Below are 27,070 nucleotides of genomic sequence, written 5' to 3'. Positions count from 1 at the left end.
CAGCCCCTTGTGACATCAGGAATGCATACGGCGGCAAGTTGGAAAGCCCTCTCTTGGGGGTGCGCTCCTGAGGATACACGCGTACGTAGCCAAGCATGTATATCGAACACATCAGACTTGCTGCAAAAGGGCAGAGGGAATGGGAACGGGGAGGAGGAACGAGAGAGGAAAATTAATGAAACTTGAAGTAAGAGAGGAGCCCTACAAGGCCACGTGTGGTGGCATGCCACAAACGGAGGGTTTTAATTAACTGGATGCTCTCTGTTGAAGTCCAATTTCATTAATTAGCTAATTAATTCCCTACCGTGACTCAGCCTCTCAGGACCAGCGCATCCCTTGGCAATGACGAAAGGCAAGTCTGAACCTTCCAGGCAGAGGCCGGGTTCTACCAGGCCTGCCTTGGATGATGTCATGGTACATCATGAATGCAAATCACTTCTACAGGCAATAATGTTTTTAAAAAAAAATCTTTGTCATCTTGATGAGTGCAGAATATACAACTGGATTTTGAAAGATTCACAAGGATTTAAAAATTAGAACTTTCTTTGAAAGTCTAATGCATTTCATTTTCTACAATGCTGATTCAGTTCCCACTCTTTTTTTTCCTTTTAAGTTTAGAATATCACTTTATATGTTCACCACTCTTTGATCATCAGTTACAAAAAGTTAAAAAATTTGAACTACGATAATAATAAACTAAATATAAATGTTTATGATACCCAACGTAACCATAGGGAAATGCATCATCTCAAAATTACATTCTTAAAAATTTCATATCAAGTAATACAGGTTTTCACTTGTGGACAACTTCTAACAGTGGTCAGAGTAAAACATAAACACATACAAAATAAATATATGCAAAGGAAAATGAGACACATAATACAGTCAACTCTTGATTGCAATTATTATGTCCTGAAGTATTTATATTATCTGCCTGTATGGGGCATTTTTTGGGTCAGTATTGGGCATTTTCTATAACCACTAATCTTATTTTAATCTGTATTTATAACCATTATGATTATAGCAAGGTCCACTAGGATTTGGACGTAATTTCCATTTGAAAGAAGAGTAAGTAAAAATCAACACATTGATGATTTAAACACCTCTCAAACTAAATTATCTTAGTAACTGGTTTGCAAAATGTTGGCTTTTAACTGATGAAATATAGTTCCCCCCTCTCAATGCCCAAGAAAGCCCAGACTACCACCAGGTTGGGCTTGGTAGGTGTGGTAACAGAATCACAGCCCCCCGTGTACCCAAGTCCTCATCCCGGGACTATCCCTGTGACAATGTCGCTCTCACGTGGCAAAAGGGACTCTGCAGATGAGAATAAGGTCAAAGATCTTGGGATGGAGGAGACTTTCGGGCCCATCTGTTGGCCCCATGTAGTCACACGCAAATCCTTAAATGCAGAGAACCTTCCCCAGCCATCATCAGAGAAGGAGATATGACCGCAGGGGGTCAGACAGTTGTGACATTGCTGTCTATGTAAATGGAGGAAGGGACCAAAGGCCAAGTACCATGGCTGGCCTCCAGAAGCTGGAACGCCAGGGAGATTGAATCTCTCCTGGAAACTTCAGAAAAGGATGCAGCCCTCAGACACCTTGCTTTGAGCCCAGGGAAACTCTGCTCCAGAGAACCGTCTGACGACACATCTGTGTCATCTCCGGCCACTAACGCTTGTCATAGTTTGATATAGCAGCAACAGAAAACTAACACAGCAAAGACAACCTGTCTTAACTCGGTCCGGACAATCTAGAGTCCAGATCTTTCTTTCTTTTTTTTTTTTTTTTTTTGTAACTTCTCCTGCTAAAACCCTACAGAGTCTTCAGGTGAGGCAGGACTGTGGGCAGCTCACAGACTATTAGAATTGGAAGCATCCCAGAAGCTACCCAGTCCAACTGCCCACCCAAAGCGCCAGTCTCTCCGACAGCATCCCTGGATGATGGGAGTCAGCCTCTGCTTGAACCCTGGGGACAAACCTGCAGCTTCAGGTCTACCCCCGTCTACAAGCTGAATCTCCTCTTCACAGCTGAGTTCTGTCTTCAGAGAACATTCCTCATGAGGAAGTCCACTGCATTGACAGAGGGCTCTGTCAGAATGTCTTTCCTTGCTGTGAGCCAGTAACCTCTGCTCTAACGGGTCCGTGTTTTGGCTCTAGCGCTGCTCCCACAGTGATGCAGAAGATGCGGAGTTTTCATCTCAGGGCCTGAGATGAAAAGACCGGGTTCAGGAGACAGGCTAGCGGATTTCTGAGCTGCCCATCAGTTCCAGCCCTTTCAACTCTACTTACGTTCCTTGAGCACCTACTACGTGCCAGGCATTCTGTTCCCTGTGAACACGCAGCCACCGCCCCTGCATAGTGGACCTTACAGTTGAAGTGAAACAGGTAAGGATGAATAGATACAAAATAAACATATAATTACTGCCTGTGATTCATGATCTAAAAGAAAGGTATGTGTATACGTTTGCACTGCTTAGTCACTTGTCAGAAGGGTCCCCGTCCTGAGGTCTTGATCTCAGTTTGAAATGAAACTTTTCTTTAGTCACTCAACAACCCTTTGAGTTCTCAGAAGTTTAGTAAGCATAAAGCTGCCCAGAGGGGCCTGACTGTAATATGGTTGTTTGAATTCAGGTGCCTGTGTTATGTTTAGAACAAATAAGGGAAGAGTTCCTTTAAACTGTGGTTTTGATGGATTTGTCAGGATGATTTTGCCTAGGGAGCTGGACCACCTTTTCTGTACCTGGGCAGCCCATCACCTAACGACACGGTCACCCTGGCCCGGCTGGCCTGGCGGTTCCCGGGAAGGGTCAGAACACCACCCAGCAGACCCTATAGGAGGATCCTGACAGCTCTCTGTTTAGAAAACGCAAAGGCATTTATGTTCTCAGAGGGCCTCCCCTCCACGGCACACATCCTAGCCCCTGTGGGATCGTAAATTTCAGCCATAGGTTTCCTGGACTGTGACCTTTGTCTGTTACAAATGGGAACAGACAGCCTCACCCCTCCCAGTGCTATAACTTTATGTACATGTCCTTTTATTTTTTATTTCCTTTGTGCTCCATTAGTTCTTCCTAATTCCAGTTTTATGGAACCCCATTTCAGCATAAGTGTGTTTGATCACAGGAGGTGAGGAAGGACAACTTTCTCACTTGCTTCAAGCACAGAAACCGGATTCCTTCTCCCCTAAGAGAACGTGCTTTCTTTTCCTCCTGCTATCTGATCGGTTTTAATAAATGAAATCAGTTCAGGTTTTGTCTACATGTATTCCAAGAGATACCAGAAACCCAGGATTTGATAAGCATTTTGAAGGTAGGAATAACTTCAGTTGATGATTTTTGGAGAGTCACAGCATCCTTCTGGTTTAGAGCAATTGTCACCGGGAAGTGACAGTTCTGTTTTGGGCACAGAGTTAACAGGATAAACTGCACTGATAGCTTTTTGTTTGTCTGGATTTTGTAAGGTTTGGGGGTTTGGGGGATTTTTTTTTTTTTTTTTTTTTTGGTATTTGAATGTTTTCTATTTCTATTGATATATGATCACATGGACAGAAATAATCCCCAAATCGGCATTTTTTTACCATTATCCATTATGAACTATGAGGTATGTTTCAAACATTTAGAATTCAACTTTTAAAATAATTTCCCTAGATCTTTGCATTAAAAAAAAAAATCAGAGTTGCAGACAGACTCACAGACACAGAAAACAAACTTATGGTTACCAGGGGAAAGGAGAAGGTGGAGGGGTAATTTGGGAGTTCGGGATTTGTAGATACACACTACTACATATAAAATAGAGAAACAGCAGGGTCCTACTATAGAGCACAGGGAACTATATTCAATACTCTGTAACAGCCTCTAATGAAAAAGGATATGAAAAGGAATATATATATATGTAGAACTGAATCACTATGCTGTACACCAGAAATTAAAACAACATTGTAAACCAACTACACTTTAATAAAAATAAAAAATAAAAAAATAAAAATAAAAGTAAAGATTGTTGGATGTTTTCATATTGAGTTTCGACCTGACAGAAAACCAACACAAGGAGGGGACAAGGACGCAGAGGGGGAAAGCCGGGGGTGGGGAAACGTGTGCTTTCCCTGCAGCTCTCGGTCCAACCTCGGAAAATTACCTGAGAAAGAAAATCAAAATCATAGATTCGCTTTATCGAACTGAGAAGAAAAGGAAAATGATGGTTGTTCCAAAATAACTAATCAAATGTCGGGAGGGGATGGTGCCAAGGACAACAATACATCAGGCCTGGGGCCAATGGTCACGGCCCCTCCAGGGTCCACTGGCCCATCAGTGGGTCAAGGCACGGTTTCCTCCTGATCTGCCCTCGTTTCTCCATCCTGCCGACAAGGAGATGCAGAGAGGGCCGTGGTAAAAGAGCCCAAGGGTACCACTCCAGGCACCGAGGACCCACCAGGGTTCCGTAAGGCTGGTTCCGGAACAGGAGGACGCCCCATCTGTACCAAATCCATCAGCATCTACTCACCCCTGCTCCCCCTTCCAGATGCTCGTACAAGCCTTTGGTTCAGCATCTTATCACAGGAAGAGATGAAGTTCACCGTGGGGCCCCTGGGGGGACTGGCCTCCCCCTTCTGAAAGCCGTGTCTGCAGCACGGCGCATGCGAGCAGAGCCAGGACCGGGTGCCCCCGCGGAGGAGTCGGGGGTGGGGTGGGGGGAGGTGGTCCAGGGTTAGAACGGAGCCTGCCACCCTCCTACAGGACTTTAACCCAGAAGCAGGCGTCCAAAAGCAAAGATTTTCTTTCGGAAGAAAACAAGTTCTTCCTGAAACATTTTTAAAATCCAGCAAAAGTGCCAGAATGTTTTTTAGGTGGAAGGTCCAACGTGGTGGATGAAATGGGCTCCCCTGACGGACTGAAACTTCAAGCCAGCGGTTTGCGTGCCAGGTGCTACAGGTCCCTTGGCCCCTGCCCTCCAAGGTCATGCAAGGTCCCAGAGATCAGTCCAGGAGTGCCCCCAAGAGACCCTGGGGCCAGAGTCGGCTCCAAGTGCTTAGTCGTCACCAGTCCACAGGGAACCAAATGGTCCAGGACTCACTACCTCACGGCCCTTACCTGGCGAGGGGCACTTCCAGGGGACTGGGAGCCCGACTCTGTTCCCGTCTGACTGATTAAATCCAGGTGCTCTGTTTATTTCAGAGTGCAAAATACACACCAAGAGCTTGAAGCTTACATCACAGACAGGAAACAGCACTCCAGAGACACCGGGCTCTGAAACTCGAAGACCAAGCTGGACTGGGTCTCAAACAGGGGCTGTCTCTTCTCTGGCTGAGGCCCACAGCTGGGCCTCCTGCAGGAGCAGGTCCTTTTGCCTCCTCGCTCTGGGCGAGTCAAGGCTTGGCTGGCTAGAAATTGCATATTTCAGATGTACCCCGTCTTCCTTTCTCTTTAAAATTGAAAAGCAGGTGGTTTAAACTTGATCCCAGCCACGCTGCCCACAAAGAGACAGTCCTTCGAAATTGGCCATTAAAATCTCCCTAAAAATGGATCCTTAACACAGAGCAAGAGTAAAGGTGGTACCCAGGCAGCCAGAGAGACGCCGAGGGAGGCAGGCGGCATTTGGAGAGCAGCCCCAGCCACGTTAAGTCTCATTACGCTCCAGTGCTTGTCAGGCACAGGGACTGGAGGAGGGGGAACTGGGGAGGGTTTTTTGAGTCCTTTGTATTGAGGGGAGCCTGTCAAGTTGCCTTTCCACACCCCTCTCCTCACTTTTTATCTCTCCCATCAATAGCTCTAAGGAGATCAAAACAAAAACAATCTTCCTCTTTCTTCCCAGACCCACTAGGAGCCCCTGACTCCTGGATTTTCACTAGAGATGTGGGTCAGTAAGAGAATATAAAATCCCATGGTCTCCTTGGAAAGACTGAATGCCCCAGGGTCCACCTCCTGGCTGCAGACGGAGGTTCCTTCACCTTGGATGCACTGGAGATCTCCCAAGAGTGGCAACAGATGTGGCTTGGAGACAAGCAGGCCTGCAGTGCCCGGCCTCAGTCTCCTGGGCTGTCAGATGGGGCGAGGACAGGATGACCTCTCAGGTCTATTCCAGCCCCAGAGCTCTGGGCTCGCACAAATCCGCTCACAAATGCCTCTCCCCGCTCTCATGCTGGGGACCTTTTTTATATTCCCATGGTGGAGGGAGGAGCTAAGAAATCAGGGAGTGGGTGCTTGAATAGCTGTTTTGACACTTCCCCCGGGTTGATGGATTCTCACAGTCCACTGGGCGTCTGAGACTCACATCTGGGTCAAAAGCTCAGTCATAACATCCTGTTACACTCATGCATTTTTGGCTTTTCCATGTATCACCCATCACCCTGAATCTGCACAAAACCTCAGTGAATTTTTCACCCCACGTTAGGGAGGAAGGTCTGGAGATCCACCCCCCCCCACCTGTCGCCCCACCCCCGACCACCCGTGGCACGGACGCCCCACCACAAAGCGCGGAGCGCTGCTGGCCTAGAAGCCCTTCTCCCCACCCACCCCCACCTCACTCCCATCTGTGCAAACCTTGTCTGCGCCCCCAACTCGAGACCCGAGCTGGCACACAGGGCCACGGGGATCTGTCGCCTCCCCGCGTACCTCCTTCAAAGGCATCATGGGACGGTTTGGGAGGCCAGGAGGAAAACACATTTGAAAGAGCAAGACCACCAGGCCCAGGGCGGAGTTCATCAACCATCGCTGGCTTTTTAGGGGGGAGGGAGGGTGATAATTACATTTTATTTACTTATTTTTTTATTTAGATGGAGGGACTGAGGATTGAACCCAGGACCTCATGAGGGCTAGGCGTGCGCTCTACCCCTGAGCTACACCCTCTGCCCACTGCTGCTGACTTTTCTAGGGGGATGCTTCACACCTCCTGCACATCCCAACTCCTCTTCGCGCTGCAGCCCTGCCCCGGGCTCACCGCCCCTCTGTGTGCCACCGGGCTTGGCCTCCCCTCTCCTGGGATGCACGTCCGGGCTGCAGCAGGTGCACCGCCACCCACATTCAACTACGTCGTCCGGATGTCCTTTTTCTGTGGGTTAATCTGGTCACCTCAGTGGAGTGTAGACGCACTGAGGCCAAGAGTTATAGCCTCGTCTCTGATGACTCCCCTTACACACACACACACACACACACACATGAAATAGAAAAGAACAAATCTGACTCCATATTAGCTCTGTTCCTTTGGCTCTGACCCTGTGCTCTGTTTCCTGGGCTCAGTCATGCTGGTTCTGCACCTTTTGTAAAAGAATGTCGCCTAGAGCCTGAAATGGACAGGAGAGCCCACTCTCAAGGCTCTGACCTTTAAGGGTGTAACGCTTTCCATTCATATAAAGATAAAAAGTTGCAGAACAGAGAATCACATTTGTCTTATTGGAGGTTTACAAGACCATCGTGACCTGACCTTACGTGGACGGCTGCAAGAACAAAGGATTCTGACACTACGAAGTTTGCAACAGCCAACCACACCCCCTCCTCTTTTTAGTATAAAAGGAGCCTGAATTATGACTCAGGAGAAGATGGTTCTTCAGAACATGAGTCCCCCATCTTCTCGATCTGCTGGCTTTCCAAATAAAGTCATTATTCCCTTCCCCAACACCTCATCTTCCGATTTATTGGCCTGTCATGTGGTGAGCAGGGCAAATCTGGAGTCAGTAACACACACACTCCCTGATCCCACAACACTACTGAACCCAGCACAAAGCGGGTCCTCCGGCTCGAATATTTTCTGCAGCCCGTGGGCTCCCTCCCTGCAGCCGGCACATTTAGAGATGACTTGTTCAGAGCTGTGGGAAATCCCGAGGTCAAAGCCGCCAAATCCCAAGCACCCTGGAGCAGAAGCCCCTGGGACCGTCCAGGCCTGTCCCTCCAAGAGCTCGGAGTTCATTCCCTGTCTCGGCCATCAGGTGGCACCACGGTTTCACGGGTCACCAGGACGATGGCGTCTGGGAGGGCAGCTTTCTCCCCCAGCTGCCCACGCGTAGAGGGGACCTGGGGGCCGCGCTCCAGGCTGTGTCCTGCCCCACCTGCCGGGACGTGTTGATTTCCCGGCACGGGAGGAGACAGCCCCTCTGGGACTGAGGGCCGGCCCTGGAGCAGGTAAGCAGGGGCTTGGCAGAGAACCTTCATGACTTGCAACTCAGAGACTCCGGAAAGCATGAGAAGTCTGGCCAGATCACTGACACTCCCCTTCACAGGGTGTTCCCGACTGACTGCATCGTTTCTCTCCACCCCCACCTGCCCCCGTCCCACGCCTCTTTCCTGATTTGAGCAGGAGAGCCATTTGTCTTCCCGATGAAGGTCACGGTGGACACGAAGGGGACAAGGCGCCCGCCCAGAGGACCCTCTGCCCCCGAAGCCACATTTTCCCAAGTGTTTTCTTCCTAAAGCCCTTTGGACTCACAGGACTTTCCAGCAAACTCTCAGCAAACAGATCAGAAAAAAGTACTTACCCAGAACATTTGTTTTTGCCAATTTCTCCCCGAGGCATAACGAACTGGATGATGCTGGATAATCTTGATTTCAAACACGTGTGTCCGGGGCTTCGGCCATGACACCAGCCCCGAGGCTCGTCATCTGGAGTGAGTAGCTGTCACATCCAACCTTGGCTGTGGGTCCAGGAGCCCCTTGTGTTACACGTCTAGGGCTGTAACAGCGCACCCCACGGGGCCTCCTATGGTGAGAAATAGGAAGCACAAAGGAACACAACTGGAAACAGCTTACTAACAAAGTCAAAGAAAGAAACATTTTAACTGAGAAACCATGTGATCATTATAGTGTCTGTGACCTGCATACCCGCCATCCCATAAAAAGAGGGAGCACACGGGGCTCGCCTGTAAACTGAGTTTTATTTTGAGTTCACATAATCCCCAAGACATCCTAAATTTGAGAGCGCTCTCTGTTTTACACACACACGCACACACACACACCCCTGTCCTTTGTGTCAGATGTCACCTGGTCACTTTATGCCAGAAGCCCTTCCCTGATCCCCGACCTACCAAACTGAGTGCGGTGTCTTCCTCGGCATCTTAAACTTACCCTAAATCATGACCGTTGGTGCCCCCTTCACCCCACTGCATACTGTTAGCTTCCTGGGAAAGGCAGCGGGTACCGCCCTCCTCCAGCGCCCGCACAGATGCGTGTTAAACAGATGAACACGCGTGCATGGGATGTGCACACACACACACACACACATACTCACACACACAGACTCATGAGCACATCCTTTCACAGGAACTGGACTCCTGGAATCTTCAGGAGCCGCAGGGGTCAGATACTCCCTCTTAAGGCTCAAGGAACGCTTTCCCAAACACCAGACTCCTGTCAACAGGGGCAGCCCAGCCTCAAAGTTGATACCCTCGGGGTGCAGGCTGGGGTGGGCTGGGCACCCGGACACACCACTTAACATCAAGGTAGTAGGGAAGGCCCTGTGACCTTCCCTTCCCTCCAGGGCCCGGAACTGCCCACTTTGGACGCCCCAGAGGCCCACACCCCTTCCAAGCAGCCTCTCAGGACCCGCTGCAGGGCCATCGTCAGCTTGCCCAGGGCCTCAGCCACAGCCACTCCCCTCCCTTTTAGGGCCCACTGGGCCCCAGCTGAGAGAGGGCTGAAGACCTCCCCCCACCCCCCGTCCGCCAAGCCAAGGCCTCCACGCGCATCTTCTCTCTCTCTTTAAAATCTGTATCTATAACCTGCTTGCTTGGGGTTTCCCCCCCTCCCCCCATGCTTCTACTTTGCTAGGACTGAAAATAAATCTTTTAAATTGGAAGACTGGAGTCGTGCTCTGCCCCGATCGCCTCTGCTGGCCGGAATAAGGAAGGGGTTTTTGCTCTCTGCTCCTCCTGGCTTACTACGGAGACTGCGGGGCCAGCACTGCTCTTGGTCCGTGTTGAGGTATTTCATGGGATCCAAAAGACCCCGACCTCACTCTCTGAAATTAGCCCTTTCCAGGCTTTCTTTTCCCTCCTAGCACTCAACCCCTGCCGGAATTCTATTACACATTTATTCATTTGCCTGCTCATGATCTGTCTTCCTGGCTAGGATGTAAGGCTCTAGGGGTCAAGCCCTTTGTCTCACTTACCACCATAGCTACAGAGCGTGGAATAGCGCCCAGACCTGGGAGGGATTATTTGCGTGTTTGCTGAGTGAATGAATGATTGCTCCTTCACCTCCGAGTCTCCAGCCCGGCCCCCTACACTCTCCCCTTGGCCTCGGTGCCTGGACCACCTTGGTCCCCAGTTCCTCTACCCACCTTTCTGTCCTCAGGCTCCCACACACTGAACTCTCCCTCCTCCATCCCCTAATGGGTGCCCGATGCTCTGGTTATTGGAGAGATTCTTTACTCAATGACCCCTGCCCCATAAACAGTCTCTTCTCACCAGATATTCCCCGTTCTTAACACAGGGTCCAGCACACAGCAGGTGCTTAATAGATACTTGCATTTTGTGTTTATTACGACTATGATATTTATTGCTTGTTATGACCAAATCATATTTATTACGATTTTATTATGAATCAAAGTTTCCTTCAAACCCTTGAGTTTTGGGGTGAAGGGTGAAATGGAGCAGGACCCTATGGGGTCTTCTCAGGACAGGCCCCCCACCATGTCCTCCGCCTGCCTCTTGTCTGTAGATAAACTTTAGTCAAAGAATAAGTTCAATCAGAGAAATAAAAAAAAATGCAGACACAAAGGGAAAGAGTCAAGCAAAACAAAATAAAAATAGTTTAGTCATCAAAGTCGAGGACCTTTAGTTCTTCCTCAGGGCTGTAGATAATATTCTGAACCACATCCTTTGAGCTGTTTTGCAAATACTGAAACCCCCACCAGGTGGAAGAAGTTAACTACACGACAACCAGACTGTAGCCATGACAGAAGCTGCCACAATTCCGAGAACAGGGCCTCAAAGAAATGGGAGAAAAAAAAAAAATCGACCCTGGAACTGAAGTTTAACTGTACTTAAAACAATCAAGATGACACTGATCAGACCACCGCATGACTAATTTCAGGATGACTGTCAGAGTTGAGTATGCTGCCCCGCATGTAGCCCCCCCACCCCGTAACCCCTCCAAAGCTCTCCTTTAGACCTTCTTGCCACCTGGGGAGGGGATAGCTCAGTGGTAGAGTGCATGCCTAGCATGCACGAGGTCCCAGGTTCAATCCCCTGTCCTTCCACTAAAAGTAATAAATAAATAGATGAACCTAATTACCTCCCTGCTCCAAAAAAAATGTTTTTTTAATTAAAAAAAAAAAAAGAAATTCTTGCCTACTTATCAGCAGGGGGAAGCTGGCCTCTGAACATGAGTCCACCCTCTCCCCCACCATATTGCCGGCCTCTGGAATAAAGCAACCTTTCCTTTCTACCAATACTTGCCTCTCAAGTATTGGGTTCCAAGCAGTGAGCAGCCGGACCTGAGTTTTGGTAACAGAGGGGGTACAATTTACAAAGACAGGCATCACATTCCAGGTTACTAAGTTGTTTTAATCTTCCTGGGCAGACTTTGCTAGGTTTTTCTGCTTTCAAAAGCCAAAGCACATAGGGATCAACCCATTATTTTTCAGCTACTTGCTGACCGTGAGTTTCTAAAATGAGTCCAACAAGGATGGAGAGGCGAGATCAGGAGTGGGAAGGGAATGGGTGACACTGGGGAAACAGGAGTGTTTGCCCAAGAGAAAGGTAAAGGTAGTTAATTCTGAGTTTTGGTCTTTCCTCACTATAGACTACTTTCCCACCCCCCACCGTCACATTAGGAAAGACAAAAAACACTATTGTCACAAAAACACCTTGGCAGTGAAGACTGTGTAAATGTCTGCTTTTCCTCACTGCCGTAAGATTAGCAAGACAACCCTGGCTCCAATTTCACAGCATTTGGGGATGTAGATAGCTGGACGAGCCATGCAATCTGAACCTCTAATTTTGCAGATAAGGGAACTCAAGTCCACAGGGTTTCCAAGTTCATGGAATTCAGCTCCCCTCCACCCCCACCCATCTGCTAGAGCCATACGCCATGACCTTGGTTGCAAGTTCTTGTTTTTGTTTTTCCTTTTTAATTAGCTAGAATTTCCAACATTGTTGTTTGCAGCAGAATATGGTCAGTAACGCAAGTCACGTGACTGTTGATGAGAGCAACATGAGTGTATTAACTACCTAGCGTGTCTTCACCTGTGTTTCCCCCAAAGCAGCCTGGGACAGGGATCAGAGAGCAAGCAGGGCGTGGGGACAGGACGGGGGGTGGGCGCTGAGAAGCAGAGGGAAGGGAGCCCTAAAGGTGGGCTGAGGAGCAGTTTCCCACCATCACTGGAGACACCTCAGGTTGGGTAGGCATCCATCCTCGCTCCCATCCCTCCTCAGTTGTGCTCACTCCCTAGGCTGATGGGCAAGCAGTCCTCCCACCTGCCCGCTGGCTATCCCCAGCAGGGCTCGGGGGATGTGGAGACCGGCTGCAAGCAACCTCCGCGGCAGGTCAGGGGGCAACCACAGACTCCCCACCACTGTGTGGGCGTGTGAGATCCAAGGCCTTCCCAGGCCCGATGCCTCATCACAGACCCGTCCCTACAACCAGACGGGCTTGGAATTCATCGAACCAGAGCTTGGCGAACCTTTCTGTAAAGGGCCAGGGAGTAAACGTATTAGGTTCGAGGACAGCGTGATCTCTGTTGGAACTACTGGACTCCGCCCTGCAGTGTGAAAGCAGCCGTAGACAATGCGTAAAAAAATGGAGCGTGGCTGTGCCCCAGGCAAACTTTATTTACAAAAACGGGGCGAGGGGTGGACCTGGCCCTAGACCATAACTTACTAACCCCTGATCTAAACAAATCTCTTTATTTTAGCATCAAGGGAAACAGACCCACAAAACTGACCTCTGTTCAGGGTCACAATCAGGGACCAGCTCAGGGTTCACATCAGCAAGATTTCTGTCTGAAACCACCCAGGACTCTTCTGGCCTCAGACTGTGTTTGCGTCAACCAACAGAGCCCATCAGAGTGTAGGTCCTGCCAAGTCAAGCCTCGGAGGACAAATTGGTGCCCAGGGCCCAGTCCCTGACCTACAGGACATCCTCGCTAGGGAGGAGGTGAGCTAAATGCTCACAGGACCTTGACAATATGGGGTATGGGGCGAGATTGAGAAGCCAGTCCCGTTCAGTAGGAAAGGTCCTGGTGGCCGTGAGGCATGGTATCCGTGGTCTCATACCTGCACAGACGCCTGTCTCCTATTTTCGCTTCCAGATCCAACTTCCCTTTTTCTCCACCCTGCTCGAAGCCCGAGATGGAACCATCTGAACTCGGACAGGAGGCTCACATCCTCTGGCCTCCTGTTGGGTTCACCAACGGGCAGGATGAGGAGGAGGGAACACAGGAAGACCATGACACTGACTCTCATGTGTCCCTCCCAAGGAGTCACAGCAAACTGGCTGCTTCCCTCCAGCAAGGGTCTTGCCAGGCTGGTCCTGATCCTGTCCCACCCTTGCTCCTTCCGGCTTAGGGGTGGGGAAGGCAGCCCCGGATGCCAGCCTGGGGTTCAGCACATTCATGCCGTGTCTTTCCTATACTCTTCCCACACCTTGGGCAAAGTTCCCGTACTAAACATTCATGAATGTTATGAAATTACTCGATTTCAGACTGCCATCCGTTCATTGCTGGGCTCCCAGCTGCCAAGATATAACACGTGTCAAATCCAAGTCCGAGGATGCTCGTGCTATGGGGCTCGGGAGGGGAGAAGAACCGTCTTCTGGTGGGTCCAACAGGGAATGCCGATCCTTGAAGATGGGGTGCAGAAAGGCTGAAAGAAGTGGATGGAGGCCACATCGGGCAGCAGAAAGTGGACGGTGGCGTGTGTGTGTGGCGGGGATGTGCTTCAAATCGTTTGCCCCAAACTTAGCAAAATAAGGAAGCTCAGGCAGTGGAGTCCAGATTCAGCAAAAAGGCCAGGAAAATCTGCTCTCCAAATGGGCAAAGAGGCTGCCCCAACCTGCCAGCTCTTGCCACAGAGCCAGAGGAGGAAATTAACCAGGATTGCCTGAGAGCCTGGAGGGATAGGTGTGTGCCCAGAGGAACCCCAGCGTGCCCTACAGTGGATCTGACTTTCAGGGCATCTGAAAGCTCGTCGGGCAGTCCCTGCAAGGTTGCAGTTCTTCCTAAGAGGGTGTGGGGTCCGAGTCAGGGTGTCACTGAGACCTGCCCTGCTTTGGGGGCCAGACCCAAGGTCCTAGGCGAGGAGCCAGAGGCTGAAGAAACTTACAGGAAACCGTAGCCACCAGGCCTCAGAAGGAAGGTCCTTCTTCCTGGCCAGTTGGACTAGAAGAAAACTAATGTATTGGTCACACATAAGCAAGTCACTGAATTTGCACCCTGCATCCCATCCCCCACTACAAACACAGAAACCCTGAGAAGGAAGGCACGGGCACACACACACACACACACACACAAAAGCCAGGACATGTTGTTTCCAAGTAGATTACATGGCCCATTTAGCAGTCTTCCCCATGGATTCCTGAGTTAGAACTCTATAAATCGGATGTAAAATTCAGACAGGTTTCCTGTAGTTTATCAAGCTGGTTTCTCCCTAAAACCAGAACACAGAGCAAGAATGTGCCAAAGCCCTGAAGGAGGAGATGGGAAATTTCTAGAGTTAACACTGGATTTAGGACGCACGCTCAGCCCTGGGGCAGGGGGGAGGTTTGGGGGAGGGTCTGGTTCTTCTACTTGACCTTGGCCTCCGAGGCAGGAGATGTTGCCCCTGGTCATTTTTTATGGAGTCATCACACACAAATTCACTTTCCTCTCTAAATTTACTACCTTCAGAACGGCAGTACTTTCTTTTGTTTATCCTAATTTGTACTTCTTCCAGGAGTGTCCCTAAATTGGGTACTCTGGAAAATCTCTCTGCTGTCTCTTCCTGTCATCAGCTTCAGAAACTTTGATCATATTTGCTTTAGAGGTTCGCCCATCCGGCCACTGAGTGCTGTTCACTGAGCACCTACTATGTGCCCAAAAATAGATTCTCTGGCCCCTCCCTGCTTATCCCTTGGCTTGTTTTGGTTGCACTTGCCTGTTTTTCTCTCCTTGGTTAACCACCTAAACAGCCTCACGGACCTGCAAAGGAGGAATGGGCTGGCCACCATTCTCTTCCCCAAATAAGGGAACCGTGAGGCAGACGTTTTATTCTTAGGGACCTGCTGCAGCGCTGCGGTCTCCTAGGAAGGAGAGAAGCAGTGCAGTTCACGGACTTGGGCTCAGATTCCGCCCTCTCCTGCCTGCCAGCCGGCTGCCCTTGGGCGTGCTGATGGACTGTTCCGAGCCTTCGTCTCCTCATCTGGAGGATGGAGATAATGTCACTTCTCCCAAAATAGATGTTGGGAAATTCAATGAGAAAACTTTTGCATGTGATGAGGGAGCGGTTCACTCAGATCATTTGTCTGCAGAATCATGGCCTTTCCACTCGAAGAGGAAGGCACAAAACTACAGAGAAGGCAGGACAGGGTGAGGAAGACGAAGGAGAGGGAGTCCCTGATCTGCTAACATCGTGCAGGTCTCGAGGAGAAACAACAGTAACTTACCGCCCAGAACAGCTTCCCCCTCACAGTGGGAACCCAGGACCCCCTCTCCGTGGACCATCTTCCTATAGGAAGTGCTCATGCAGGCGTGCAGAGGACGGAGCTATTTTGAAGCCAAGAAAAGACTGGGCCCTTGCATTCAAGTAACAGGTTAATGCCACCTTTGGCTGGTTGCTATTTTATGAAAATGTGGGAGGCTGTGTCCGTTTCTCAGTGTTTACTCTCTCTCTGGCTTAAGAAAGAATTGCCTTCTAGACCTGGATGTGGATGTGGAGGCTTAGGGGTACATGTGGTACCCGGCTGGGAAGAAAACTCTTGCTGAACTAGACAAGGTCAAGACCCCTGGAAAGGAGCTGGGGGCTGTGCGGAGAAGCCTGGCTATTGAAAGGCACGTTCTAGATCTGGGTGGGTGGTGGGCAGGGGCCCCAGAGGGGCAGACCGTCAGGTGTGCAGAGCCCCGCGGTGCCGGGAGGGCATCTGGCCCCTTCTGCAGCCCCACCGGCCGGACCAGGGTCTGCCCTCCGCAGGCTGCCTGGCAGGCGGCTGTGCTGTTGGCTTCCCTCTGGCCATTTTTCTTTTAAATAGCTTCAAAGATTTGATGCCCTCATGAATCACCGAGTGGCAGGTGCTGGCAGTTCGGCTGAGGCAGCTACTGCGACCCACTCTGGGACCTGTGCTGGTGCTGAGCGAGGCAGAGGGGAGCCTGGGGAGCGCCTCTTCCATGCTTGCCCCTCACCCATCAAATGCGGGACCAGATCAGTATGTTTCTCCAAGCCTGGTTCTTGGACCGCCTGTTTCAAATGACCGAGGGACATGGTGACAATGCAGACTCTTGGGTCCCCCAAGTGACTCTTGCTTTGGGACCCCTAGACCAAATAATCACTAACCCCCTTCTAGACCTAAGGACTGTGACCATGTGACCAAGAGACAGCAGGTCCTGAGGATCAGAGTCTGATTAAAACACTGCCTGGTGTGCTTTCATTTCTTTAGCTAAAAGGTCTGGACCACAGTCAAGTCAAATCTCATGGAGTCAATCAACTATCATCAGTCACTTACACCTGAGTGAGATCAAGCTTCAGATTCTTTACTGATGGATATGAATGGGAGGACAGTATGGGGGGAGGGAGAGAGGAAAGGAGGGAGGCGAGGGGAGATGGGGGAGGAGGCAGGGAGAGGGATGAGGGGCGGGGCCAGGGAGCGGGGCTCTCCTGGCATGAGCATCGCCACTTCACAATGTCAACCACGACTGGCCCCAAGTAGGAGTCAATCTTCAGAAATCTGCACGTGCCTCCTGAGACACACGGCCAACCCCAGGGGGCTGTTTTCAACTATGCTCCTTATTGGGATTTAATACAGAACTTGAGCTGGAGATGGGGCTTGCCAAAAGCCTTCCTGCTCAAAAATAATATTTGTGGAGGGACGGGGCGTGCTGCTGAGGAGCTCTGAGAGGTCCGGATGCTCCTCCCTCACAGGCTGGTCCTGTGTAACCAGCCACCCCCCCCCCATCCGCACCCTATCCATCCATCAGACTTTGGCACTTCTGGGGGACCCATGGGCCCCCTCAGACACTCCAGCAGGAACCAGGAAAGAATGGAGCAAGCTCTGGGGCAGCGCTATGAATATCCCCTTTCAGAAAGAACCGAGGCGGGCACCAAAGCTGTCTGATTCTGAATTTAATGCTGTTTTCACTTGTTTTTTGAAGCTATTTGGAACTCCCTCTGCACTCCTTAGCTGTTTTCCAAAGATTCAGTTCCTTCTTCATTTATTTCATGCCATCTTCAGAGCTCCACAAATCCCCAGGAGCCCCCTCCTCCCCATCCCCCACACTTTGGGGCACACTCAGCCCTTCCTCAGGTCTGTCGGGGGCACCCTGGCCCTTTCAAGAGGGTCCTCCCAGCAATTCTGCCTCTGTTTGCAGGACCACGAGAGCAGCCAGACCACTCTGGCAGGTGAGTGCTTACGCTTCTCAGAACTAGGTGAAAAAGAACTAGAGAAATGTCCATGGACAGAGGACTGGATAAAGAAGCTATGGTATATTTACACAATGGAATACTACTCAGCCATAAAAAAGAATAAAATAATGCCATTTGCTGCAACATGGATGGATCTGGAGTTCATCATTCTAAATGAAATAAGCCAGAAAGAGAAAGAAAAATAATACATTACTCACATGTGGAATCTACACAAAACACACAAATGAATAGACATAGAGAACAAATTTATGGTTACCAGGGGGGAAATGGGGTGGGAAAGGATAAACTGGGAGTTCGAGATTTGCACCTCTCGGGGAGTGATGGAAATGTTAGCTATCTTGATGATGGTGGTGGTTTCATGGGTGCATACATTTATAAAAATTCATCAAATTGTACATCTGGAATACATGCAGTTTCTGTACAGAAATTATACCACAATAAAGTTATTTAAAAATTCTTTTAAAAAAATAAAGAACTAGAGGAAATAGAAAGGGCACGTGTCAATCATTCAGATTCATGGAACACGAACTTTTGCTCAGGATCAGGAGGTCCGCTCCAACTCCCACTCGCAAGCTCGGAGCGGACTGTGCTACTTCTCCTTCTCTCCGCAGGGGGCGCTGCTGGGGGGTTTTAAGCGGAAGAGCTCTGAGCGCAGAGTAGGTGACTGGGGCATCCCTGCTCTCCTGGCAGGTAAGGAGAGGGAGCTTCCTAGGGGCGACATGGCTGGCCCAGGGCCCCACAGGGGTACAGGGGTGAGCCGTGATGCTAAGTCAGGGCGCCTGACCCCAAGCCCAGGGGGGCTGGGACAGCGGTACCAGGATGCGAGGTCTGGACCGGAGCTCACGGCAACTGGCACTTGCAAGCTGACTGGGGACTTGATGAAAGCCGTTGTCATTGGAAGAGCGTCTGCAATCCATGTATGAGACAGACTGGAAGGAAGGAGAGTAAAGACTGGGTCGCCATCTAGGGGGCTGTTAAAAGAATCAATATGATTAGGTGACTTTGTGTCTAAAAATCCTCTTCCGAGGCTGTGATATTGTGATTTATAATAAGAAGGATGCGTTTGGTCTTTGTCCTGGTTCTGGCACAGAACTCCTAAAACCCTTGGCATTTCCTGAGTGATGAATCTTAAAGGTGTCTTTGTTATGTTAATGAGGCGACTATTGGAAAGCTCTTAGGTCCCTTTAGGACGGGGGCTGGTTGCCAGGGGAACCAACCACGTGATGGGAGGGTTGGAACTTCCAGTCCCACCCCTGACCTCTGGGAAGGCTGGAGGTGCTGGAGGTTGAATCAATTACCAATGGTCAATGATTTAATCAATCGTGCTGATGCAAGGAGGCCTCCGTGAAAACCTACAGGAGTGAGCTTGGAGAGCTGCCAGGTTGGTGAACACGTCATGATGCGGGGAGAGTGGCACTTAGGGAGGGCATGGGAGCTCTGTGTCCCTTCCTCATGCCCAGCCCTCTGCGTCTCTTCCATCGGGCTGTTCTTGAGTTACAGCCTTTTATAATAAATAAGTAATCTAGAGAGCAAACCGTTTCTCTGATTCCTGTGAGCTGCTCCAGCAAATTAATGGAGCCCAGGGAGGAGGATGTGAGAACCTCTGATCTATAACCCGTCAGTTAGAAGCACAGGTGACAACATGGACTCGCACTTGGAGTCTAAGGAAGAGGGCGGTCTCAGCCCCTCAACCTGTGGGATCTGACGGTATCTCAGGGCGGACAGTGTCAGAAGCGAGTTGACTCATAGGACACCCAGCTGGTGTTGGAGAATTGGTGTTGGTGTGGGGAGACCTTCTGTCCCCCAACACTGGAATGGGTACCAGAAACTTTTCAGGGCAAAGCTCAAAAGAACACTTTGGTGGGAGGATGGGATTCATGTTTCCAAGTGAGCTCGCTGACCACCTATCCTCATAGGCCCTGCGGTGAAAAGAATATAAATTAAGCAGGTCTTCTAAAACAAATTTTTTTTTGTATTGAAGTATAGTTGATTTCAATCTTGTGTTAGTTTCGGATGTATAGCAAAGTGATTCAGTTATACATACATATATATTTTTTCAAACCCTTTTTCCATTATAGGTTGTTACAAGATAATGAATATAGTTCCCTGTGCTATACAGTAAGCCCTTGTTGTTTGTCTACTTTATGTATAGTAGTGTGTATCTGTTAATCCCAAACTCCTAATTTTTCTCTCTCCCACCCATTTCCCTTTTGGTAACCACAGTTTGTTCTTCCATGTCTGTGAGTTTATTTCTGGTTTGTAAATAAGTTCATTTGTATCTTTTAAAAAAATATTCCACATATATGTGATATCATATAATATTTGTCTTTCTCTGTCTGACATACTTCACTTAGTATGATAATCTCTACGTCAATCCATGTTGCTGCAAATGGCATTATTTCATTCTTTTTTATGGCTGAATAGTATTCCATTGTATATATACCTCACATTTTCTTTACCCATTCATCTGTTGATGGACATTTAGATTGCTTCCATGTCTTGGCAATTGTAAGTAGTGCTTAAAAGCAGCTACTTTTCATGCTCTCCTGCCTACAGACCCGGGTCAGCTGTCCTTACTTTAACAAGGCTGCTGAGCTGGCATTATCACCTGCTTCTATCACCCTGAGTTCAGACTGAGGGGGCCTCTGCACACAGTCCACCCTGCTCTCCACTCTACACAACTGGAAGCAACTCCTGCCAGTCCAGGCCGGGGCCAAGCACACTGCCCCACTCCTCGGAAGTGCCCCCCACCTCGCTTGCCATACAAGCCACGTTGGTTGAGGATCCACTCTGTGCCAGGCACTGTTCTAGGCCCTGAGATACACCCATGGTCCAAACACCCTCTCTCCTCCAGCTTTCGAGCTACTGGAGAGTGACAGGTAAAAGCAAGACAACCAGGTAAGTTATCACAAGATTCAGTGAGGAGAAGACTGGTCAAGCGGTGGGGAGCACTGTAGATGGAGGGCCCTTGAAAGCCTTCTAAATTGGGGGCTGAGGCTCAAGGGACAAAGAGGTTTAAGCCTCATGAGAGGCTGGAGGGTGAGGGTACCAGGCGCAGGGGACAGCTTATGGAAAACTCAAAAGCAATAACCGTCTTAGTTTGAGGAACCAGAGGCAGACATGGCTGTAACTCACGACATGAGCCCGCCTGACACTCGGCCAGCGGCACGAGGACCCATGTGCTTGTCTTTTTGGCTCATGTCTATTCTGAGTGGCCAGTTGTCCACTCTAATTGAAGAGATGTACAGAACCAGAGAGTGAACATTTTCAGCATCATCCTGTGATGTGAGCTGAGGTCAGAGAGGTGGACATGGGATCGATCACACAGGTCCTCATGGACCATAATGAGGAGTTTGGATTTTATCTTAAATTTGGTGGGGAAACCAATGGGGACTTTGAAGCACATGAGTGAAGCGGAATTTTTAATACTTAAAAAAAGTAACACGAGCTGCTATTTGGGGATTGGATGTGGGGCAGTGTCTGCAGATGAAAATATTTGAGTCATGGCAGTGGGTGTGAGGAGAATGGGGCACTGAGGGTACATCTTGGAGGTAAAGTTGATCGTTCTTAACGATGGATGGGAGGTGGGAGGACAAAGGAGTGGGAAATTCAGGACTCTGATGTTTTTAGCCTCAGCAACTGCATGGGCAGTAATTTCATTTGCTGACATTGGGCTGTATATGCAAGGATAGGTCAATGAATGTTTTTCAACAAATAAAAATCATCCCAGATTGGCCTCACAAGAACGTGTGATTTGTGGAGCACAGCAGGCAGCCGAGACCGTCACATGTGAAGCAGGTCAAAGTTGTGTAATTCTAAACAGCAGGATTTCATCAGCCCCTCAGCTCCCATGCCTCCTCCATCTCCAGATTTGCACCAGCAGGCTCTAACCTCAAGGATTTTTCCATGGTGCACAGAAGACTTGCCCCGACTGGGACCAACGGAGACAGTGTGTCCTAATGGTAGTCATCAGCAGTGGGACCTGTTCTCTGCTCCCAGCCTGAAGAAATTACAAAGGGCAGGGCCCCCTGGGGCTCAGAACATCTGGATGAGGACTCAAGGTTTGGCTCTTTTTCCTTCATTGGTTTTTCCCAAAAAGACTAAATGGATTTGGTTCAAGGTCAGCCTGTCCTTTTGCCCCTTCAGCTCATCAACCTTTTGTTTCTCCCATCCACCCTTTCTAGCTCTACTGCCATAGCAAGGCCCTCCTTTGAACCCAGCATTCTGATTCCCAAAGCTGCTTCACACACACGATGTCATTTGATCTCAGCAACCCTAAAGTAGAGGTATCATTCCCATTTCACAGACAAAAATCTGAAACTCAGAGGCTATCACTTGCCCAAGAACTCCTAACTTTCTCCCAGATATACCCTTCCTCCAGTTTTCTCCATACCAGCGATGGGACCACCAACTAACCAGTGGTTCGGGTCCAGAATCCTGGGGAATGCTTTTGCCACTGCCACTTCCCCAGCCTACATGTCATCTCATTCCCAAATGTCTCCTCAGTATTGCTCTCCATCTCCAGCACTAGACTGCCATCAAAGTCACCATCATCTCTCCCTGGGACTGCTAAGACAGCCCAACACCACTCTCGTCCTCCTTACATCCATTCTTCCCACCAGGCTGAGAATTGCTGCAGAAATGCAAGTCTGATCATACTGCTTCCTGTTTTAAAATTCCTTACAAGTCCCAATTATTACTAGCCAGAAAAAGAAGAAAATGCTTAACATGGTTCCCAAGCATTTCATGGTGGAGCCCCTGCCAAGCTCTTCATCTTCATCACCTTCATCACCTTCAGCTTCATCTTTGTCATCTTCATCATTTTCATCATCTTCATCCTCATCGTCTTCATCTTCATAGTCTTCATCTTCATGACACCTACCTCTTCCCCACCCACACCCTCCCCCAGCTTTAGCCACAGTGCCTTCCTTCAGGTCTCCAAAGGTGCTATGCATTTCCAGCCTCGGGTCTTTACATTCCCTCTGCCTGGAATGTCTCTCCGTTCAGCCCAACATCACTTTGTTCACTTGGTTCCTACTCAAGCTCTGGGTCTCCGCTTCAGTGTCCCTTCCTCAGAGAAAGCTTCCTCGATCCTCCAGATGAGGTCAATTCTTCTCTTATCTGTTTCATAGTTCCCCCATTCCCTCCTTCACGACAAGTATCACAGTTATAATTTGTTTATTATTTAAATTGTAAATGCTACCTATTGCCACAAAAACACAGCATCACAAACTGCTCCAAAACTCAGTGACTTTAGACAACAACCATATTCTCATGAATCTACAGGTGAGGGAGGTGTGGGAGAGCTAGAGAGAGAGAGAGAGAGAGAGAGAGAGAGAGAGAGAGAGAGAGAGAGAGAGACTGTGTGTGCTGGGTCAAAGAGTCAGAGAGTAATATGGAGCTCAATTTGCAAGTGTTTGAAAATCCAGGGTTCTGCTTCTCCAAGAGTCTTGACTTGAAATGCTCACACGTACTTTGCATAAACTTTGGCTGTCACACTCAGAAACAATTTACTTTTCTGCCCTTATCCCCACCCCCACCTCCATCCCACTCACTCCTACCTCCCAACAGAACACCAATCCCCTGGTGACTGCGACAGTTAATTTTATAGCAACTTGACTGGGTCATCGAGTGCCTAGATGTTTGGTCCAACATTATTCTGGGTGTTTCTGAGTGGGTGCCACTGCTGTTGGATGAGGTTCACATCTCACTTGGTCGTCGGAGTAAAGCAGACTGCCTCCCTGATAGGGGAGGGCCTCACCCCACCCATGGAAGGTCGGAGTAGAACAAAGTTGCTGACCCTCCCTGAGTAAAAGTCCTTCTGCCTGAATGCTTTGAAACTGGGACATGGGCTTTTTTCCTGCCTTTAGACTTGAACTGGAACTCAAATGCTTCCTGAGTCTTGAGCCTGCCAGACTTTGCTAGAACTACATCATTGGCTCTGGAATTAACCCAGTGGCTCTGGAACTACGCCATTGGCTCTCCTGGTTCTCAGGCTTTTGGACTCAGACTGGAACTGGACTGTGGGCTCTCTTGGGTCTCCATCCGGCAGATTTGGGGACATGAAGGCCAATTTCTTGTAATAAGTCTCTTCCTATACACAGTTGACCCTTGAACTACGCAGGTTTGAATTGCACAATTCCACTTACACATTTTTTTTTTTTTTGATAGTAAATACAGTACTACATGATCTGCGGTTGGTTGAATCCACAGATACAGAACAGCGGATATGGAGGACTGGCTGTAAAGTTATACATGGATTTTCAACTATGCGGAGGGTAAGCACCTCTAACCCTCGTGCTGTTCAACGGACAACTGTATGTACACTTCCCACCAGTTCTGCTTCTCTGGAGAGCCCTAACACAGTGACTAAGCTGGTGGTGATTCAGAGTTTGGAATGTAGGAACCGTAGAAGATGAATGACTGGGTTTGTGAGTCAAGGCCCCCGGGGAGGGGCAGGGACCAGTTTAGGTGGCTGGTCATTGCTGTCACAAGTCTGGCCCTGCTTGGTCTGTTCGTGTTACCATCAGGGCTGGCAAAAATCAGAGTGCCTTCCATAGGGTTGGGCTAGGCAGGCTGGCAGTGGGTGAAGTTTATTTTGGGGCCTACCCTGCTGGATCGGCTCTCAACAATTGTTCTCTGCATGCACAAATGAAAAGCCTTAAGAAAGGAGAAGGTTCTGGAAGACAGAAAAGGGTTTGAAGAAATCGTCTCTAGGAGTGGATTCTGGTGCTGTGGCACAGGCAGGGACAAAGAAGATGCTTTGAGAAGAGGGGCTTCCTCTGGACCACACGGAAGGGGGGCTTTGAGCTCCAGCTTGGCCATGGTGGGAAGGTCTCGCCCTGAGCTGCATAATGGCTCCATCAGCCACCATACAGTCTGTTCAAATGACCTGGTTCTGTATAAAAAATATGCCAATGGCTTGTAGATGAAGAAAGAATTTCCCAGAGGCTGTAGCTCTCAGGAAGGGCTGTGTTTTCTGAACCCTATGACTGACCTCATCAAACACCCAACCGTTTGGAGTCTTGAGCTGATCTAAAGTGAAACTCTGTTTTCCCTACCTTGGGCTTCATTTCCTTCTAGTCAACCTTTGCTCGACTTCCAAGTTGAAGATTATTCTCTTTCGTGGGAAAGCTATGCTAACCAGGAGGTAACCGACCAGTTCTGTGCTGAGTCAGAGGCAGGGAGGTGGTGTAGGAAGAGGAACATTCTACCAACAACAGAGACCTGGGCTCTGGTCCTGCTTCACCACTGGTTTATCAGCCCTTTGACCTTCCTAAAGCACTTGAACTTGCTGGGTCTCCTCCTCTCCTGCAAAGCGAAATGATGAAACTGTGTGTTCATTGAGGCTTATTGGGCTAAGCTGCTGTAACCAAAACACCCAAAACACAATGACTTAAATAAGAGAGAAGTGTGTACCTCCTTCTCATAAAATCCAAACTTAAGCAGCTCAGAGCAGTTAAGGCCGCTCTGATCAAGGGCTCATCCAGGAGCTGGGCGAGCAGATCACCTCTCCTGCGGTCACACGCGCTTCTGCCTTTGGATCCAAGGAGGCAGACAGGAGAGAAAGAAGGGCGGGGGCTTCGCTCTTTAAGGAGATGACCCTTAACAACGTCAGACCTCTTTCTGTTCACATCCCTCTGGCCCATGACAAGCCACATGGTCCCCTCTCTGCTGCGAAGGAGGTTGGGAAATTCATTCTGTGACTGGATCATCATTACAAGCCAAGAGAGGAGGAAGGGGTGGGAGAGGGCTTCTGTTTGTAAATAAGAAAAGGCAAGAGAAAGTGCGGGAAGAGAGTCTAGCAGACAAGCTGGTCTCCAAAGTCCTTTTGGCTCTTCAAACAGGAAGCGCCTGCGTTCTTTAGCCATCACACAGCCTCCCCTAAGCGGCAGCTTCGTCCTTTGCTCCAAAGAGTGCGCTGTGTTGTTTGACGCATTTCACGACGCACAGCTCACTGTGATCTCAGCCCCTCTGACCTGTTTCATACGGGCGGGCCAGGTCACGTGCTCTTCCTTCCATCTTTTGTATGTGTGCTTGTAAAACCTGAGCTCATTAGCAGGCTTTCTAGCGGTTCCACTGTGCCTTTGATGCCTCTTCTCTTCCTCTTCGTTGCTGTCTGTCCTGGTTATTGGTTGGGTTTTCACACATCATGGAATCTCTTAGCTTATTTTCAGATTCCCTCCCCACCCCTTAACCTCCTTTCCTAATAATCGAGGCGTTTATCTGACTGTGCCTCACATCCTCTTCCTTTTATTTCTCCCCAGGCTCCCACACTGCAGTGTTGAGCCTGGGAGGAAGAATTAAGGTCAGGGCAGGAGGTCCCCACATCCCTTACCCCTCCTTTCGAAAACCGAAAGAGATGAAGGTAACTCAAAAATTCACAGAGGCTTGATTTTCTGCAGACTATTCCCCATTAATTCTTCTTTAGAGGGAAATTTCAATACTTTAATAATTTACCTGGAAGTGACCAGGGCAAGATCTGCACATTCCCCAGTGTTTGCTGGGGTTTGTCTCTGCTAATCCTTGAGCACTGTGCACTGTTTCCCGTGGTCCAGCCTCATCCAACAAACACAGCCAGCCCAGCTCTAAGTACGCCCTCCATCACCGTCTGCCGCGTGCTTTCCTCACCTCTTAAGCCACTTTCCCTTCTCCTTTCTTCCCAGATCACTGGGGCTCAGGATGGCTCTCACTGTCTGGAGAAGATCAGGAACCCTGCCTGGATGGAAGAGAGAAAGAACAAAGCTCAGAGGAAAGGGAAAGAGCTGGGGAGCAACCTGAGGGGGAGCAGAGGCTTGGCTGCAACTCGCGCTCTGGGGACCACGGCCAACGGACCCCAGGGCTGGAGGGAGGAGGGGCAGCCAGCTGGCTCGGGGTCCCTAGAAAGAGAAGACTCTGGACTGATGTGTCCTCAAGAGTGCCCTGGAGGGTACACAACAGAGAAACGAGCCTCCTACAGCCAGGCTCTGGTCAACTGATGAAGGAGACAGAATGGAGAACTCCAGACATTCATTTCCAGGGTGTAGGGGGAAAAAGACAGCCAGTCCTAGAGGGGCAGAGCTGGCCAGGAGCCACGAGTCCCTGCAGGCAGCCCAGGAATGCTGCCTTTTGTTGGCGTGGGGACCAGGGAGACCCAGCGCCTCCCAGAGGCTTTGCACGGGTCGATGCGGTAAATCTTGGCTCTGCAGAGTTTGCTCCAGACCCTTGGCGTTTTTCAGGTGAGTAAGGGAGAGATTGGTGCTAAAACAGTAAAGAGAGTCCAAGGAGGGTCTTCCATTTCTCTGTATCAGAGGCTCAAAGTGAATAGTAACGAAGGTTGAAATGAGCGTGAGGTTACTCTGGTCTGAGTTTTGTTCAGGACCAGGATATATATTTGAAAACAGTTCAGAGCAGAATGTAGAACTGGAAAGATGTCTATTTGAGGTTTATAAAACCACCCTGAGAGTCAGTTTCAGGTTTAGCAGGTGAAGGAGGGCTCGGAGAGAGTAATACTTTGGATTGGTTGCAGCCTTCATCTCTGCAGAAAGAAT

General features: G+C 49.5%; 1 long non-coding RNA gene across 2 annotated transcripts; it reads right to left on the bottom strand.

The window, feature by feature from the left end:
- LOC116660024 lies at positions 1–26,811 on the bottom strand. Of its 2 annotated transcripts, none has more exons than XR_004315377.1 (3): positions 26,172–26,811; positions 8,469–8,689; positions 1–120 (listed from the first exon to the last, which is right to left on the bottom strand). It is a non-coding gene; the product is annotated as an uncharacterized LOC116660024 (long non-coding RNA). The 2 variants fall into 2 exon arrangements; XR_004315376.1 differs by lacking the exon at positions 1–120 and adding an exon at positions 3,972–4,138.
- Between the last annotated feature and the right edge of the window lie 259 nt (positions 26,812–27,070).

Source organism: Camelus ferus, chromosome 26, assembly GCF_009834535.1.
Source record: "Camelus ferus isolate YT-003-E chromosome 26, BCGSAC_Cfer_1.0, whole genome shotgun sequence".
NCBI lineage: Eukaryota > Metazoa > Chordata > Mammalia > Artiodactyla > Camelidae > Camelus > Camelus ferus.
The sequence above is the reverse complement of the archived record's forward strand: the minus strand, read 5'-3'. Positions and strand labels throughout refer to the sequence as shown.